At 35.7% G+C, this 16,305-nt stretch overlaps 1 protein-coding gene, 1 long non-coding RNA gene and 1 other non-coding gene across 3 annotated transcripts in view; 1 reads left to right on the top strand and 2 right to left on the bottom strand.

Annotated features, from left to right (window-relative positions):
* LOC134648714 (uncharacterized) overlaps positions 1-16,305 on the top strand; it is a 217,692-nt gene that overhangs the window by 119,794 nt on the left and 81,593 nt on the right. The gene's annotated exons all lie outside the window — the stretch shown is intronic.
* LOC134648664 (apoptosis-resistant E3 ubiquitin protein ligase 1) overlaps positions 1-16,305 on the bottom strand; it is a 72,154-nt gene that overhangs the window by 33,087 nt on the left and 22,762 nt on the right. The window lies entirely within an intron of this gene.
* Positions 13,591-13,694, bottom strand: LOC134654987 (U6 spliceosomal RNA). The gene has a single exon (XR_010097400.1). It is a non-coding gene; the product is annotated as a U6 spliceosomal RNA (small nuclear RNA).

Genomic DNA, 16,305 nt, shown 5'->3' on the forward strand with positions numbered 1-16,305 from the left:
ACGTCGATGTAAGTATTAATTAATATTATTTACTACAATTATTTAAAAGCTCACTTTGTTAGTAGGGTCGTGGGGACCTATTTATTTTCTGTGGTAATGTAGCCAGAGTATCTAAAGGCAAACCGTTAGAGATGGTGCCTACTAGAAAGAATGAATATACAAGAATACATGGTCATACTCAAAATGCAGCCTGAAACTGCTGATTTGAACAGATATAATTTCTAATTTCCAGGTACATGTTGCAGTTCAAGCTGCTGATATCATGGTGGACAAGACTTAAGTGAATAAAGATCTGTGAATAATAAAACATGTTTTTGTTTATCTACTTTTTTATTAATTTAGGAAATATATAGGTATGTGTTGCCCATAAAAGAGCAACTATACGTAAATGTTCGTTTCAATCCAAAATGCTCAAGTTTGTTCTGGGCCCAAGTGCCTTAAAAAATCGATGATCTCCTTTGTACATTACATATCCCACAGCCGTATCTAAATAGGAATCAAACGATGACCTGAAATAATAGAATATAAAGCCCTTGCTACACGGTCGCCGACAAGCCTTCAGACCGCGTGGCCTTGGTCCGTCCCGGACCGTGTAGACAGTTGTTTCCAACAAAATTGGACCAAAACTGACCAAGGTCAGACCAAGGTCAGACGGTTAGAATGCTTGTCGGCGACCGTGTAGCAAGGGCTTAATTCGGCGGGACCGGGATCTCGCCCTGACCGGTCAAAGCCGCGGGGGCGGTGTGCTCATCGCCACCCGTCGCGAACTACCTGTGACCCCGCAGCCGACGTTCCAGTCGTCTGCTGAGGACTTGTGGGTTACGCTGTCGCTCAAGGACAACTTCAATAGGTTAGTAAAAGTACATTTGTGCGTACTGTATTTGTGTAATCAAAATAATGGTAACTCATTCTCACAACAACTAACTAATTTCTTAATTAAATTAAGTGAGTTAATTCTAAATCGTCCAGATGATAAATTTGTAATAATAGGCGATTTTAATATGAGCGGTATCAGGTGGATTAGCCGTGACTCGGTGATGGTTCCATCTTCCTATGCTAGTAACGACGAATGTAGCTTAATTGACGAAATTCATACTCTAAATCTGAATCAATATAACGGTATTTTAAACCGGTTCGGTAAATTACTGGACTTAGTATTATCTAATGATTTTTTACGCGTTAGCGGTTGTGCTGCACCCCTAGTTCCTATCGACCCATATCATGAGCCCTTAACTATTCGAATTAAGCTTACCACTGTCGTCCCGCTTCATACAGCCCCTCGGGTTAAATATTTTTACAACAAAGGTGACTACACGTCTATTAATAATGAGCTAGCGACTGTTAATTGGGAGAATGAGTTTTCTGACCGTACTTTAGATCAAGCTTTGGATTTCTTTTACGTAACTTTTAAAAAACTTAGGAATAAATTTATACCCAGTAAAACAATTAAAAAGGATAATTATCCGGTATGGTATTCCCTCTCATTGAAAAAAGCAATCAAGGAAAAATACAAATATTTGAAGAAATATAAAATATACAAGAATTTATCAGATTTAGTTTCATATAACTTTCTTAGAGAAAAAGTACGCAAATTAGAAGATACATGTTTTACTTCGTATATGCACCAGATGGAAAAAAATATTACCACTAACCCAAAACAATTTTGGTCGTTTGTGAAGTCTCGTGCATCCTCTCAGGGTTTACCCAGCAGCCTTAACTATGGTAACAGAATATTTAATTCAGGTTTAGATATTTGTAATGCTTTCTCAGATTATTTTTCTACCACCTTCGCAGCCTCAAGCGTAAATATCGACTCACCCTATCCTAGGTATGACTCAGAGGCTAGCTTAAATAGCATTGAAATTAATCCTGACGTTGTCACTAATATATTACTGAAATTAGATCCCTCAAAGTCAGCGGGACCTGATGAGCTACCTGCCCAGTTCCTAATTAACTGTGCTAAGAGCTTGGTGTGTCCCATTGTTTTACTCTTTCAGCGTTCATTCGCCGAGTGCTCAATACCCTCAATATGGAAGTCGGCTTTTATCACCCCCGTGCATAAAAAGGGTCCGAAAACGGAAATAACTAATTATAGACCGATATCGAAATTGTGTATAATTTCTAAAGTACTTGAAAAAATTGTATTTAAACAAGTATACGATACTTTTAAACATTCTTTTAATGATTATCAGCACGGTTTTTTGCAACGAAGGTCAACTGTATCCAATCTTGTTTTACTGAATGATTATGTCACTGAAGCATTGGATGGTGGCCTTCAGGTAGACGTCATATATACTGACTACAGCAAGTGTTTCGATAGGATTGATCATAGGTTACTGATATCCAAGTTATATGACATGGGAATACATGGGGATTTACTGAGGTGGTTCTCCTCGTATATCAATAATAGGTCTCAGGCTGTCGTAGTCAATAACTATATATCTGGATGGGTGTCAGTCCCAAGCGGCGTCCCTCAAGGGTCCCTGCTCGGTCCGTTATTATTCAACATTTTTGTTAACGATATAGGCAAGTGTTTTTTGCACTCTAAACTTCTTTGTTTTGCGGATGACATGAAAATCATTAAAAATATAAAATCCAATTATGACTCAATGTTATTGCAATCCGATCTAGAACGTCTTGATGAGTACTGTGGAATAAATAAGTTAGAGCTTAATCCCTCCAAGTGCTTTTCGTTAACATTTTCCCGTCAACGCAATGTAACTCCCACATCATATATAATAAAGGGCTACCCGCTCGAGAAAATAACGTATATGAAGGACTTGGGTGTTATTCACGATTCTAAACTTATATTTGACAAGCATATAGATAATATTATTAGTGGAGCACTAAAAGCGCTAGGTTTTATAATGCGAAATTCTGTATACTTCACCCAAGCTAAAACCCTTAAAGTGCTATATTGCGCATATGTCAGGAGTAAACTGGAGTACGCGTCACAGGTCTGGAACCCTTGCTATAATACTTACATTGACCGAATTGAACGCGTTCAGAAAAAGTTTATAAAATATTTATGCTATAAACTGAAATATCCCTATAGTTCATCCAATTATTTAAGTATTTGTAAGAAACACCATCTAGTCCCTTTGCGAAAAAGACGTGATATATCTGACATTACTTTTCTCCTGAACATCACCAGTGGCGTAACTGACTGTTCCGAGCTACTTGGTAAACTTTCTTTCAATACTCCCTATCGTTCTAAAAGGTACTATCCCCCATTATCTGTTAAGACTGCATCCTCCAAGTATAGACAGAATAGCTTCCTAGTTCGTGCGAGTCGAAGGCTCAATGAGCTGTCGAAGGAACTTGATATCGATATATTCAATTGTAAAGTTCCCAATGTAAGGCATAGTTTGGTTGAGCGGTGTTTTATGTGAGCGACCTTCCTACCAATGTATTTAATTCATGTATACTTTTTGGTTTTTTTTCTAATTAGGCGAGCAAAATGCATTAAAATTAATTTATTCAACTAAGTGTATTGGCGCCTTGATAGCGACATTACATAATTATGTATTATTTAACTGTATACCGTTATGATAATTTTACTTTATTTTGTTTTCATCGCTCGAATTTTGAGACCTCTGACATTCCAGGCGCTAATGTACTAAGTAGGTATTAAACTTATTAAACTTAGGATCTATTGTAAGGCTTCTATTGCCATTTTCAATTATGTTTTTTTTTCTCTTTTTTTCCTTCTCTTTTTGTACGCATGTGTGTGTGCGTAGGTGCTAGCATTAGTTTTAAATTTAATACTTTGTAACTACCTGTGAGTTCCTGTAATTGGCTTCCTGTTTTTAATCTTACTATCTATTTAAAGTTTGTAGCTGTTGGTTCTCCTTAACATAAATAAATAAATAAATAAATAAATAATTAGCTAAATTAGCATTGTACCTAATCCAATATCCAAACAATGGTGACAAGCCGGTAGAAAGTATCCACTGGGTGTTAAGCGACCTTAGCAATGGACGCTTGTAACAATTTTAAGAATCCAATCTCCTTAAAAATCGAATTAGTGAAAAAATATATGATGTAACTTACATTTTCTATTTTTGTTCCCCTGATTTCAGCCAACTTATGGTTGGAGTTGGATGCTATATGGATACATATATTTCAATAAAATATAACTTAGGCAGATTTCTGGAATCAGCTTTCACAATTTTAGCGTATTTTTAAATTATTGATTCAGGGATTCAAATGAAACGAGTATTCGAGACGATATTATTTATAAAAACGCGTGACACTGACATTGTCGACAGTTGACAATTACAATCAATTGACAATGACAACTATTTTTTAATGCTTGTTGTTGCTTGTGCTTTATCAAATCAGCCACGACATGTAATTTACGAGAAGTCGTATCTCATATTTTCAATAAATTATAAATATTCAACCGAGCCACGAATTACTAAATCATTCAAATTGGTATCTTAAATTAACCTATATTTTCAGAAAATAATATAAAAATGGGGGTCTAAAAAAATGAACAATCCTAATTATGAATGAAAAGTTAGCACCCATGTTTAGAGACCTAATGAAAATTAGGTTGGAAGTAGTATTTACGCAACTTTCATTAAAACTTTGTGAACTTTACTAACAAACACACATATACTCGTACGACTCAGAATAAAATGGTACCAGAAGATATCTGTTCTTGACGCTAACTACTTACAGTCAACATTCAAGTTTAACTAAGACATTCTTATCTTAATACTTATGGCATGTTAATAAGTGTACGAATATATGCAAACTTAAATTCGGCCACACATTTATTATTTTGCTGCTGTGTTCATTCAGAATTTCTGCCGTTTCCCCGCGCAAATTGAATCGTGTGCCGTCATGCCGATCCAACACGAGCATCGAGCCACACATCAGAATATTCGGCTGAATCCACACATTTACAATATTGATCTATTGGTTTATTAAATGCCAGATTTAAGAACTGCCGTGACGAACGATATATTAATAAAAAACATCGAGATTAACTTCTGTAGTTTAATTAACTATTAACCAACAATTTTGTATAAATCTAATTTTGTAGTTAAACTAATTACACTGACCGTTGACCGCTAAGTGTTTGACGTAGATAGAAAATTATCAGGAATTAGAAGTTTACGAAAATTGAGTAATACTAGTAGGGTAAACCGTATAGCTATTGCCCAGTTAAGGTTCGCAAACAGAATGACATTAAAAAAAACATAGAAATAACGTAGTAACTTCGTTTTTATTGCTATTTTCTTATTACCTAATAAACCCTTCTATAGATAATTAACAGTTTTAAGTTAAGTCTTACGTGACATAGAAAACAAAGCAACAAAATAAAAATATTGTAAAAAGTACAGTTATTGCCCAGAGCCCACAGTTATTGCCAGTACCACAGCACAGTGATTGCCCAGTAACTTAAAATCATAAATCACAGTCTAACTTGACTTTCAACATAAAATTGAACATTATAAACATTTTATTGAAAAAAATATGGTTAGCTGAAATAAAATTAGTCAGAATCGTCACTGTTGCCAGAATCTTCCACTATGTAACAATTATGGCACATGAATAAATTTAATTCAGTCCTGTCGGGTATATGTTCCTTATGCTTCCGTGGAATGCATCGCACGTGAAAACTTGCCGAACAGGAACTGCAAGTCAATCTGCTCGTATTCTTTTTCATATTAGTACAACAAACTGCACAAATACTATTTTTACCGGGCTTTATAACTATTTCTCTTAAAACGGTTATCCGTTTAGACTCTGGTAATTGCTTATTGGTTCTCTTTTTGCCCTTACTTTTAACACCCATTTCTTTTTTTATCTTTTTTAGTATAGGTTCAGATTGTTGCTCAAAATTTTGAACTTCTTGGTGGTCATTGTTTCCCGTGTTTGTTGTTTTCCGTTTCAGATTTTTTTTTCCTTCTTTAGTATATTGAGTTTCACCCGGATCATTCATAATAAATTGTGCGTTATCTATGATTGGTTTTTTATTTAATTGTACAGTTTTTTTATTTGTAATTTCAGTCTTTTTATTCGTTTTTTCTTTTTTTTTCATATTTCTAACTAACTTCTTCTCTTCTTTTACTTTTATCAAATTTTCTTTTTCTACTTGTTTAGAATGTAGAGCAGCTTTATAATTTTGGGAGCTAATGGCATATGGTTGTCTTTCAGTTTTCCTTTTCCATTTTCTTACTGGCGTCTCTGGGTATGCTAAATATTCTCCTAAAGAACATTTTCTTTTTACAATTTTAGGACTTGGCAACAGACCAGACGACTGTACCATGACAGGTTTGGACGTTCCGGGTATAGGAGAAGTAAGGTCTAGTGAATCTAGTGATAAAGCATCTTCTGTTTCATTAAATGTGTCTGGTATTTGAAAAACTAGCTCACTATCTTCTTCAACGCATCCTTGTTCATTTCTTTGTGGACTTGACAGCTCAAGAGTTGACTTCACCGTGACCACAGAAGGCGTAGACTCAAATTTTGACTTCTCGGGTACGGTGGAAGTAATATCAAGAGATAAAGCACCTTCTATTTCTTTAAAGTCTCGTGTCTTTAAAGCTAGCTCACTGAAGTCATTTATCTCTGCAACACACTCTTCTTCATTTCTTTGCGGTGATACATTAGGAAAATCTACTACTTGTACTGCTTTGTCGCCTTTTTGCGATGTAACAACTGAAGAGTCTATTCCTTCTTTAGTGGTACTCATAACTTCCACGTCGTGATATGCTTGCCATATTTGGAACAACTTATTCAAGTGTTCATTACTCTTTTGACAAGGCAAATTCTGACTACGGTTTTCAAAGTCGTTGGAAAGAGTTGTTCCGATGATCTCTTTGAATTTTGCGTAACTTAGCATTGCAGAGTCAGGTATCATTTTATTTTTTTGCGATGTGACATTCTCGTTCTTGTCTCCGAGGCATTTATTATAATCAATCGCGTCCGGGTTAAATGGATACAGGCCACAGGCTTTAAAACCGTTCACTAATATTTCAGGCCTTAAACTGGTTATGACAGTTTCATTAAGCACAGTAGCAAAATTCAATTTAGTCACGCCTTGATTATTATTCTCATTTTGCCATTTTCTGACAGTTTTTTTCCATCCCATCTTTAGAGGTCTAAAAGCAGCTACATCGGCGGGCTGAAGGATTCTTGTAGCATTCGGATACAATGCAATTAACTCAATTTGAAGGTGAGTGCAAAGTTGGCTCAAATGGAAATTTAAATGCGTTTTATGGCCGTCCACAAAGAGTATAACTGGAAGCTTGACATTATTGCTGACCAGATAGGGATGAAACACATTTGCTATAAATTCATAAAAAGTTTCCGTAGTCATCCATCCTGAGTCAGACTTTCCGATTCCCCATCCGTCCGGTACAGAATCGCTAATTTTTTTGATAGGCATTCTTTGATAAGGATAAATAACGAACGGACAACAGACTTGTCCTGCGGCAGAAAAGGTGAACAAAACTGTTATAGATTCTTTGGCTTGAGATTGTTCAATATTATATACATTTTTAGCACCTTTTTCCGCTAACACTTGGCCAGTTTTAACACAAATTTGGAAATTTGTTTCATCTGCATTAAAAATACGATTTGGATCATTTAAAATGGGAGTCAAGTCTTTTTCTTTAGCATAATCGCTGATTTCAGCAAACCACCCTCTTATATCTTTTTCCGAGACATAGGAACTTGCTTTTGATACTCCTTCTGATGTTCTTATTGTCAACCTCGGATGTCTTTTCAAAAATGCCTTCCACCAACCATCACCGGGTCTATTATTTGTAAATAAATTAGGACGAGGATTTTCCACTAGAAACTTTTGCACTGTATCTAAAATATCTTCTTTATTTCGAGGAAACCCTTTTCTGGCCGAGATTATTATCCATTCCTCTAGTTGACTTTCTTCGGAAACAGTTAATACCGGTGATGGCCCTAGACTAGTTTTATGCCCGGGATTTTCAATGTAATACCGAAGACTGGTCCTTGGAACACCGTAATTTTCAGCAATTTGTCTTGTAGACAACTTGTTGTCAGCATCTTGAACAGCTTTGATCGCATTCTGCAAATTTTCTTTTCTATACCGTACTTTTGGTGTTTTTGGCATACTGAAATTAAAACAATAATAACAATTTAGATATTGAATACTCGTACTCCATGGGCACTGCAAGAATGGAATTTTTTCATCACACTTGTTTTCTAAATGTGCTATTTATTGCACGCATGCGAAGCGGGAGAAAAGTTTCATTTTTCTCCAACGGCAGGAAAAGTACTTTTTTAATACAATTGATCAAAAAGTGTACTTTATATAAATGTTGTTCGACACACGTGCGGAAGTGTCATTTTCACTCGTCCCGAGTTTTGACCCTCGCCTAAAGGCTCGGGCTAAGAAACCTCGGGACTCGTGCGAAATGACACACTTCTCGCACTTGTATCGAAAACTACTATTTTAAAGTGCTAAATAACACACACGGACCACGAAGGTTTAGAGACAAAAAGACAAAAATTCGTTTAAAATGTAGATTTTAAAAGATTGATGTTTATTATTCCATTTGTGTAAGATTGTCCTATAATATTTATTTATTTATTTATTTTCATATTTTAATAAACATAATTTTAACAACCGTTTTGAAATATTTTGTACGATTATCGATCGTGGCTGTTTGCCATAGGGTCGGTGCCTTTCATACTAAACGTCAATTAAAAGAACAAAATGGCGGACGAATGTTTGAAATGCCACCGTATTTAACCGAATTTACGTTAAAAATTGTGTTTTTCCTTAGAAAGTGTGATGAAAAACATTGTGTATATCACGGGCGGTAAGGAAATTACAATTTCGAGTCAATAAAAGTCCTCCATCTGCGGTGTTGGACTTTTAACAGCTTCTCGAAGACCTATTGACCACACTTAATAAGCAATGTAATTATTATAAATACAAAACACGAAAAATAATGACAGCGTTTTACACAAAAATAAAACGCTAATTAAATAACTTACCATATTCGGAACCTAAAGTAATATATTGAGAGTGGCAACACTGTAGTTAGTCGTATTGTCCTTTTCTAGCATATACGTCCATCTCTCTCCCACACCCCCACCACTTCAGGCAGTTGCGTTTGACAATTTTGACAGTTAGAAACAAACGCAAATTACCTCATTGTCTCAAAATTATACATATTTACACCAGGCAGGATTAAAACTTTAGGTTCCGAATATGGTAAGTTATTTAATTAGCGTTTTATTTTTGTGTAAAACGCTGTCATTAAACAACTGTACCGATATTCGGAACCTAAAGTAATATATTGAGACGTGTTTGTTATCGCCTGGTGGTGGGAAGACGCCAAGCCAATGTGATTATACATGTACTTACATATTATGTATATGTAATATTATTATATTAGGAGTGTTTAATTAATTAATTAATTATGTAGTACACCCTTTATTTTAATACATGTGAGGAGAGAGGTATTTAGTAAAGCATACAATTTTATATACCATTATATTATGATACTAACTTTCCATTTTATATACGTATTTAATGTAGGTACTTATAAATTTTCAACGAAAATAAGTGAGTCACCACAAGGGTGCTATAGTACTTAATTATATGTATGTGAGACTATGTAAAAGAAGATAAGTCAGTCTACTCTTCAGGGAGCATACAACATCTGTGATATGGAGTGATGTAATTAAAATATGAAAAGATAAAAATCATAAAGTACTCGAGTAGTTTTTATTTATAACTCCCAATTATTGACAAATTTGATAATAATTATCTAGTAAGGTAAGCAGTTGCAGGATATAACAAGGACAAGACCTTTCTTATTTCCAGAATCCCTCAGGATTAAGTAGACGAATATTTTAAATATTCGTTATATCACTATCACTACCCACAAAGTTAATATTGGGTAGGTACTTAATAAAATGTCATAGGGAATACTTTTAATGATTTTACTGAATTCTTTTAATGACTGTGAGCCAGTGTGAGCTATTTATTTGGTTATAGCTATAAAATGCATTTAATCGTTTGTACGCTTTACTAACGCGAACGCGAGCTAATGGACCTAAACAAACCTTACTTGAAATTGTGAAGGTTACTTTGAGAGCTTAAGCCATATCATAATACTCATGTGGGCACTAGTTACGACGCTTTTTGGTGCTCTTGGCGTTCAAATGGTAAATCTAGAATTGCCACAGAGCTTTATCAATGATATTTGTATAGGTGCAGCTCATTCTGCTTATATTCATGTTTAGCTATCATCAAGTGACCTTAATTGTACTCATTATTGTCTATATATGCAGTATGAGTAGTTTACCTTATCTGGTGCCTACTAGTAGACATAAACTTGATTGTTTCTGAACGCTAAAGTGGCTTAATTTATGTAAACCATTCATAGACATAGCTTAATTCTGAATATTCAGTCTTCTCTTTCCAGATTAAGAATAAAGTACTTAATTCGAAGCCTTAGCTCATCGCATATGTGTTTTTAACCAAAATGAAAATTTGTGTTTATTTTGTGATTTTACATTATTTGCAATAACTGTGCGGAACCATGGGGTCCCCGACCTTTTGCCGGGCACCCGTGGGCCCAAAGCCAACAGCGCAGATGCCGTTTAAGAGGAACCTCTATTTTATCCAATGCTAGGGTCAACACTTTGTCGAATATATTTGATATTTATGTATATTTATTCTCCTTATGACCTAAGGGTAGGTAATTGTAACTTTTTGATATCAAATATACGCAGAATAGTCAATTATTTTGTATTCTGAAGTGCATATAATAAAAGTGAAGTGAAGTGGATTTGGGCCAGTGTGCTTTTGTATACTATATCTCTGGCCTACTATATAGGCTAGTCTATTAACATCCCGCCTCCTGGAAGGCAGTATACAGACTTCTTAGATATATTCACGGTAGTGCTAAGAGTGTGGACCTGGTTTTCCGACACTTGACTGCATGAGATTATTTTTTCAGGTCTCGAGCAAGAAGGGTGCCTAGATAGGTTGAGGTCCTCAACTTGTGGATTTGGTAGGAGCAAGACACAGACGGGGTGTAAATTAGTTAATCCACCATGTTTCAAGAGATTCATGTGCATTCATGCCTTCAGGTTACACTGTAGAGACAGACTAACACTTTGGCAGAGTTTTGCTAACATATAATAAATGATTGCATTTGTTTGGGTGTACAATTACATGTTCCACACCAAAAACATAATTATTTATATATTTCAATCTATTTTTGAAAGGTTTGCGTTTCAAAATAGCTTCGCCTTTTCGCAAGGCGTGCTCCTGTTCCCCTATTTTATTGTGCAAAGCGAACAGTATCACAATGCTATAATTTTGTATAAATTGAGAACTAGAGGGTCATGCCCTAGACGTGACCGCCCAGAAACTGTGCTAGAACCGTTCGTGCAAACCATTCAGTCACTATTTTTTAAAAACCTTTTGTAGTGGGTACATTCCACGGTCTTAAATTTATTAAACGTGTAGTATCAAACTATGACAAGTCATGATAAGTGAAATAAGTGATAACAGTATCTGGTCCGTGCATAGAAGCACTTGCCCTTGAGGTTAGGGCATGGGTAGTTTATTATAAACTTAATCCGTGCATAGGAGCACTTACGATACAGGTGGTTTAAAACTTCCAGGGTCACAATACAGACACAAGGGTGTAAAATACATAATTCATAAACGCCCGTTAGGCCAGTTTTGTATATTTTATTTCAAACATGCTTGTGCAGCACCGCCAGCACATGATAATTTTCCTAATATACCATGGCAGTCAGGGATATAATAATTATGTAAAAAGGTAGGTAACCTTGGTCATGTCGTGTACATAGGTAGGTACTCGTAAACATGTTAACTGAAAGACAAGTGCTCTCCAGCCAAATATAATTTATGCAACTGTGAGCTGCTCTTACATTGGGATCATATGTATTTATTTCTAGTCTGTCATATTGTAGCAGGACTAGACTTCAAAGGTTTGTAGATGTTTATAGGGCCGTTAAACGGACCCTTTGTACACCTTGAGCAGGCTGTTTGTTTCACACCATGGGTAATATATATTGTAAACATAGCTTATTTCAGAATGGAATCGTAAGCTCTGTCGTGTCGTGAGCTTACCGAGCCTGATTTAATTAGAGTCCACAGATTGTATGGACCTTGGAGAATTGACCACTCCTTATTCTAATTATCAATATTCTGCCTGGGCTTATAGTCGAAATTAGGTGACTAAATCTCTTAGTATTATCTATGCCACCCAAGTTATGAGGCTTAGCGTCTCCAGACCACAATTTTATATTAGGGTGCAAAGATTTTTTCATCTTTAAAATAAAAATGAGTCGAGATAGGCCTGGAATCTTAGGTTTTTATTTTACCTATTATAATTTTAGAAATGTTATGTAAATGGAAAGCAGTTTTCACTTTTACCACAGTTAATTAGCCCAATTTCGGGTTTAGCCAATAGGGTGTTCGGGACCCTTGAAATAGATTGGTAAACAAAAATGAAAACTCTAATAACGAAGCCTATTTCGACTGATTTTTACCCAAAACATTATTTTAAACCATTTTTACTTTCTCTAAAAAGAGATATTTACAACTTAATCTTTGTAATATTTTTGTGATTGTGGTCTACTCGCACGCCTGTGTTATGACCATATCATTTATATTTCTGTGAATATGTCTGACGTGCCTTGCGCAGGCTTACATAGGTTATAATATCATCATCAATAACTTGACGTCAGTTTGTGAACGAATCAAAGATTCTTTTGGCACACCTTACGCAGGTGTAAACATGGCAGCCTTGCGCAGGTTTAGATAGGTACATAATATATTGGTTTCATCACAAATAACTTGACGTTAGTTTGTGAACGAATCAAAGATTCTTTTGGCACACCTTACGCAGGTGTAAACATGGCAGCCTTGCGCAGGTTTAGATAGGTACATAATATATTGGTTTCATCACAAATAACTTGACGTTAGTTTGTGAACGAATAAAAGATTCTCTTAGGCGCACCTTAGCAGGTGGAACCATAACAGACGTAAGTTTAAGAATAAGTATCATTCAAATCAAATGTCAAAAAGTTTATGGGTAATATTCCCTAAGTTGCGGGTTCCTTGCTCGACAAGGTGAAAGGCTTTACGCCGGCTTTAACAGGCACTTTTAGAAAGTGTCATTCACGGTGACGCGCAGATTTGCCAAAAACTAAACTTTAACTCTACAGTTAACTAATATAATTTGACAATATGAACCAAACCATGCGTCTTCGTCAATGAATCAATCTAAAGATTCCCGTATCGTTAATGCCCTTCCATGTCACAGGCTTCCGATTTTATTTGAAACGTTTAATTTAAGTGTACTATTTATGTAGGTAGGTAAGTAGGCTTAAGAATTGACCCTCTTGTATGTAGTTACGTATAGAATTAATAATCAAGTTATTCAAATTCAAAATAACACAAGCACATATAGCACCTACATGCAAGAGTTCTTTTCCTTAACCTTTAAAGCTGTAAGTACCTGCTAAGTTATATATTTAAGTAGGTACCTACCTACATAAATCAAAGATCTAGTTGGAGAGATATAAGTTGATAGTTACAGAGTGAAATACTTCACGAATTCGCATGTCATTCTTGCGCAGAGCCATGCTAATCTCTCTCTATGTCTAGTCAGATTTAAGTTTATGTACTGCCGAAGTACTCACTTTCCACAAAAATAAATGCAATGTTTGCGATGTAGGTTTGTTCGTTATTTATCAGCAAGTTTATTACCAAAAAATTAATTTTGCAATATTATATTAACCCGGAACGGGATAAAAAGATAAATTGCTGATAGATACTTGGACAGATAAAAAACCTACACGTCTATAAGCTTCTACCTTAATACGTAGGTTCTACGTAACACGTATTAACTATCCGATCCATTCGTATTCGAAAACACAAATCACTTGAAAGGGTATACCTCCACACATCACCATTTAAGTATTATATAATTTCAACCGTTATTATACACACACAAAGATTTAAACTAACAAGACTCGGAAGAGACTTAATAAAATTAAATTATAATGGTGACACGTGCACGCTTTACCAGCTCGATGTGTTTTCTACCATGTGTTTTAGTATTTTCATTGGCATAGCCACGGTGCGCGCAGGCAGCCTTTGAAAACACTTGCACATCACTATTCCGGATCATTTTTATTTGCTAGACAGTTTAACGGACAACTAAATTTAAATATTTATTTCGAACGGCAAAAGCCGTTAGAAACTGTTTTTCAATATAGTCAGCTAAACTGGGGTACAAATTCAAAAACTCACCAGCAGTTTAGCTTCACGACCTTCCAGATGGAAAAACAGCAAGCCAATGAGGTAATTTGCGTTTGTTTCTAACTGTCAAAATTGTCAAACGCAACTGCCTGAAGTGGTGGGGGTGTGGGAGAGAGATGGACGTATATGCTAGAAAAGGACAATACGACTAACTACAGTGTTGCCACTCTCAATATATTACTTTAGGTTCCGAATATCGGTACAGTTGTTTAATCTACCGTGACGGCTATTGCCCGGGCAATAACTATAGTTATTGACCTATGGCAATTACTAAAACTACGGTGGGCAATAATTAAAAATGTTCAAACTTTGTTACAGCGATTGCCCACCGGTAAAATAACCGTTTAAATACTAAACTCAACTCCGACGTATATTTAAAACTACGAAATTACTATTAATTTAATCACAAAATATGTAATTACATGGGAATATCAAATAAAAAAATCTCAGAATAAACTTTGAAGCAAGTAAGTCCTTAAGAAAATCATTTAAAAATTTACCTGTTTGAGTAACACGTTCACATGTATCGACAAAATCCGCCATTACTGTTGTTTTTTTTTTAAGTGTTGCCAGTTTTTATTTTTAAAACTCTTCTATATTATAAACAGCGTCATCTAGCAAATTCTACTATTACAAAAATGGTACAAAACAAACAACAGAGAATGTCGTTTTAAAAAGCGGGCAATCACTGGCGGTGGGCAATAACTCCCTGGTTTACCCTATAAGTTATCCCACCAAAAACATTTTCATGTAAAATGTTGCCAAGACGAAACCATAAGGCTCGCACTGACAAAAAGTTATCAGATCTCTTGTAGAGCCAAGCTTCTAACTCTACAGGCCCTACCTTCACAGACTCTACACCTTAGTCAAAATATGTGGCTTGGCCGTTTCGTCACATGGGCGTAAGGTGAAAAATGTATTCACTATTCATTATTTTTTATTATAAAATAGTTCTTGTAATAATGAAACGGCCAAGCCACATATTTTGACTAAGGTGTAGAGTCTGTGAAGGTAGGGCCTGTAGAGTTAGAAGCTTGGCTCTACAAGAGATCTGATAACTTTTTGTCAGTGCGAGCCTTATGGTTTCGTCTTGGCAACATTTTACATGAAAATGTTTTTGGTGGGATTTCACATCTTTTTGTAAGTTGCTTATGACAATTTTCTGATTTAAAAGGTTGCGGGTGATTTACTATTAAAAATCCTGAAATACGTATTTTTTATATACAATCTGCTTTTTACTGATTCCCCATACAAACTTCAACTCCCTTTTCCCCTAACGCCTTTTTCCACCCCTTTTCACCCTTACGGGGTGATTTTGGGGTTGAAACTATTTTATATCCTTCCCCATAACAATAACTATCTACATACCAAATTTCAACGAAATCGGTTTCGCGGTTATTGATTTCCCATACAAAATTCCACCCCCCTTTTCACCCCCTTAGGGGCTAATAATTTCAAGTTTTTGAATTATTTTGTTGTTTGTGGACTAATACTATCTCACATACCAAATTTCAGCTTCCTAGGACTTCAGGAAGTACCCTAGAGGTTTTGATGATCAACAGTGAGTGAGTCAGTGGCGAAATCGGGGTTTTTTAGACATTAATCAAATCTAAAGTATAAGAGCTACGCAATTGAAAATTTTTATGCTTAATAAGTCCACTATTGACATCGTCATCCCGAAAGTTTTGTTTATCTGGTATAATCCAAACCCAAGTTAAGAGGGTTCAAAAAAACGACGAAGCGCTTCGAGAAAAAGTAGGTAGTGCCCTTGCGCTTCGCTTTGCTCGTATTGGCGGGGGCACTACCGTGCCCCCAGATATGGATAGCTATACTAATGGTAGTATTAGTCAACTGTAGTCATAGCAGTAAAATACAATATACAGGGTGGATTTTCTTTTTGGGTCAGTGAGGGCAGCTACCAGATCCCGTGCTGCTACGAGAAAACGGTCTAAGAAGACCTTCCCTCGATTTCAAATTAATGAAGA

The sequence above is a fragment of the Cydia amplana genome, chromosome 1 (assembly GCF_948474715.1).
Source record: "Cydia amplana chromosome 1, ilCydAmpl1.1, whole genome shotgun sequence".
Lineage (NCBI taxonomy): Eukaryota > Metazoa > Arthropoda > Insecta > Lepidoptera > Tortricidae > Cydia > Cydia amplana.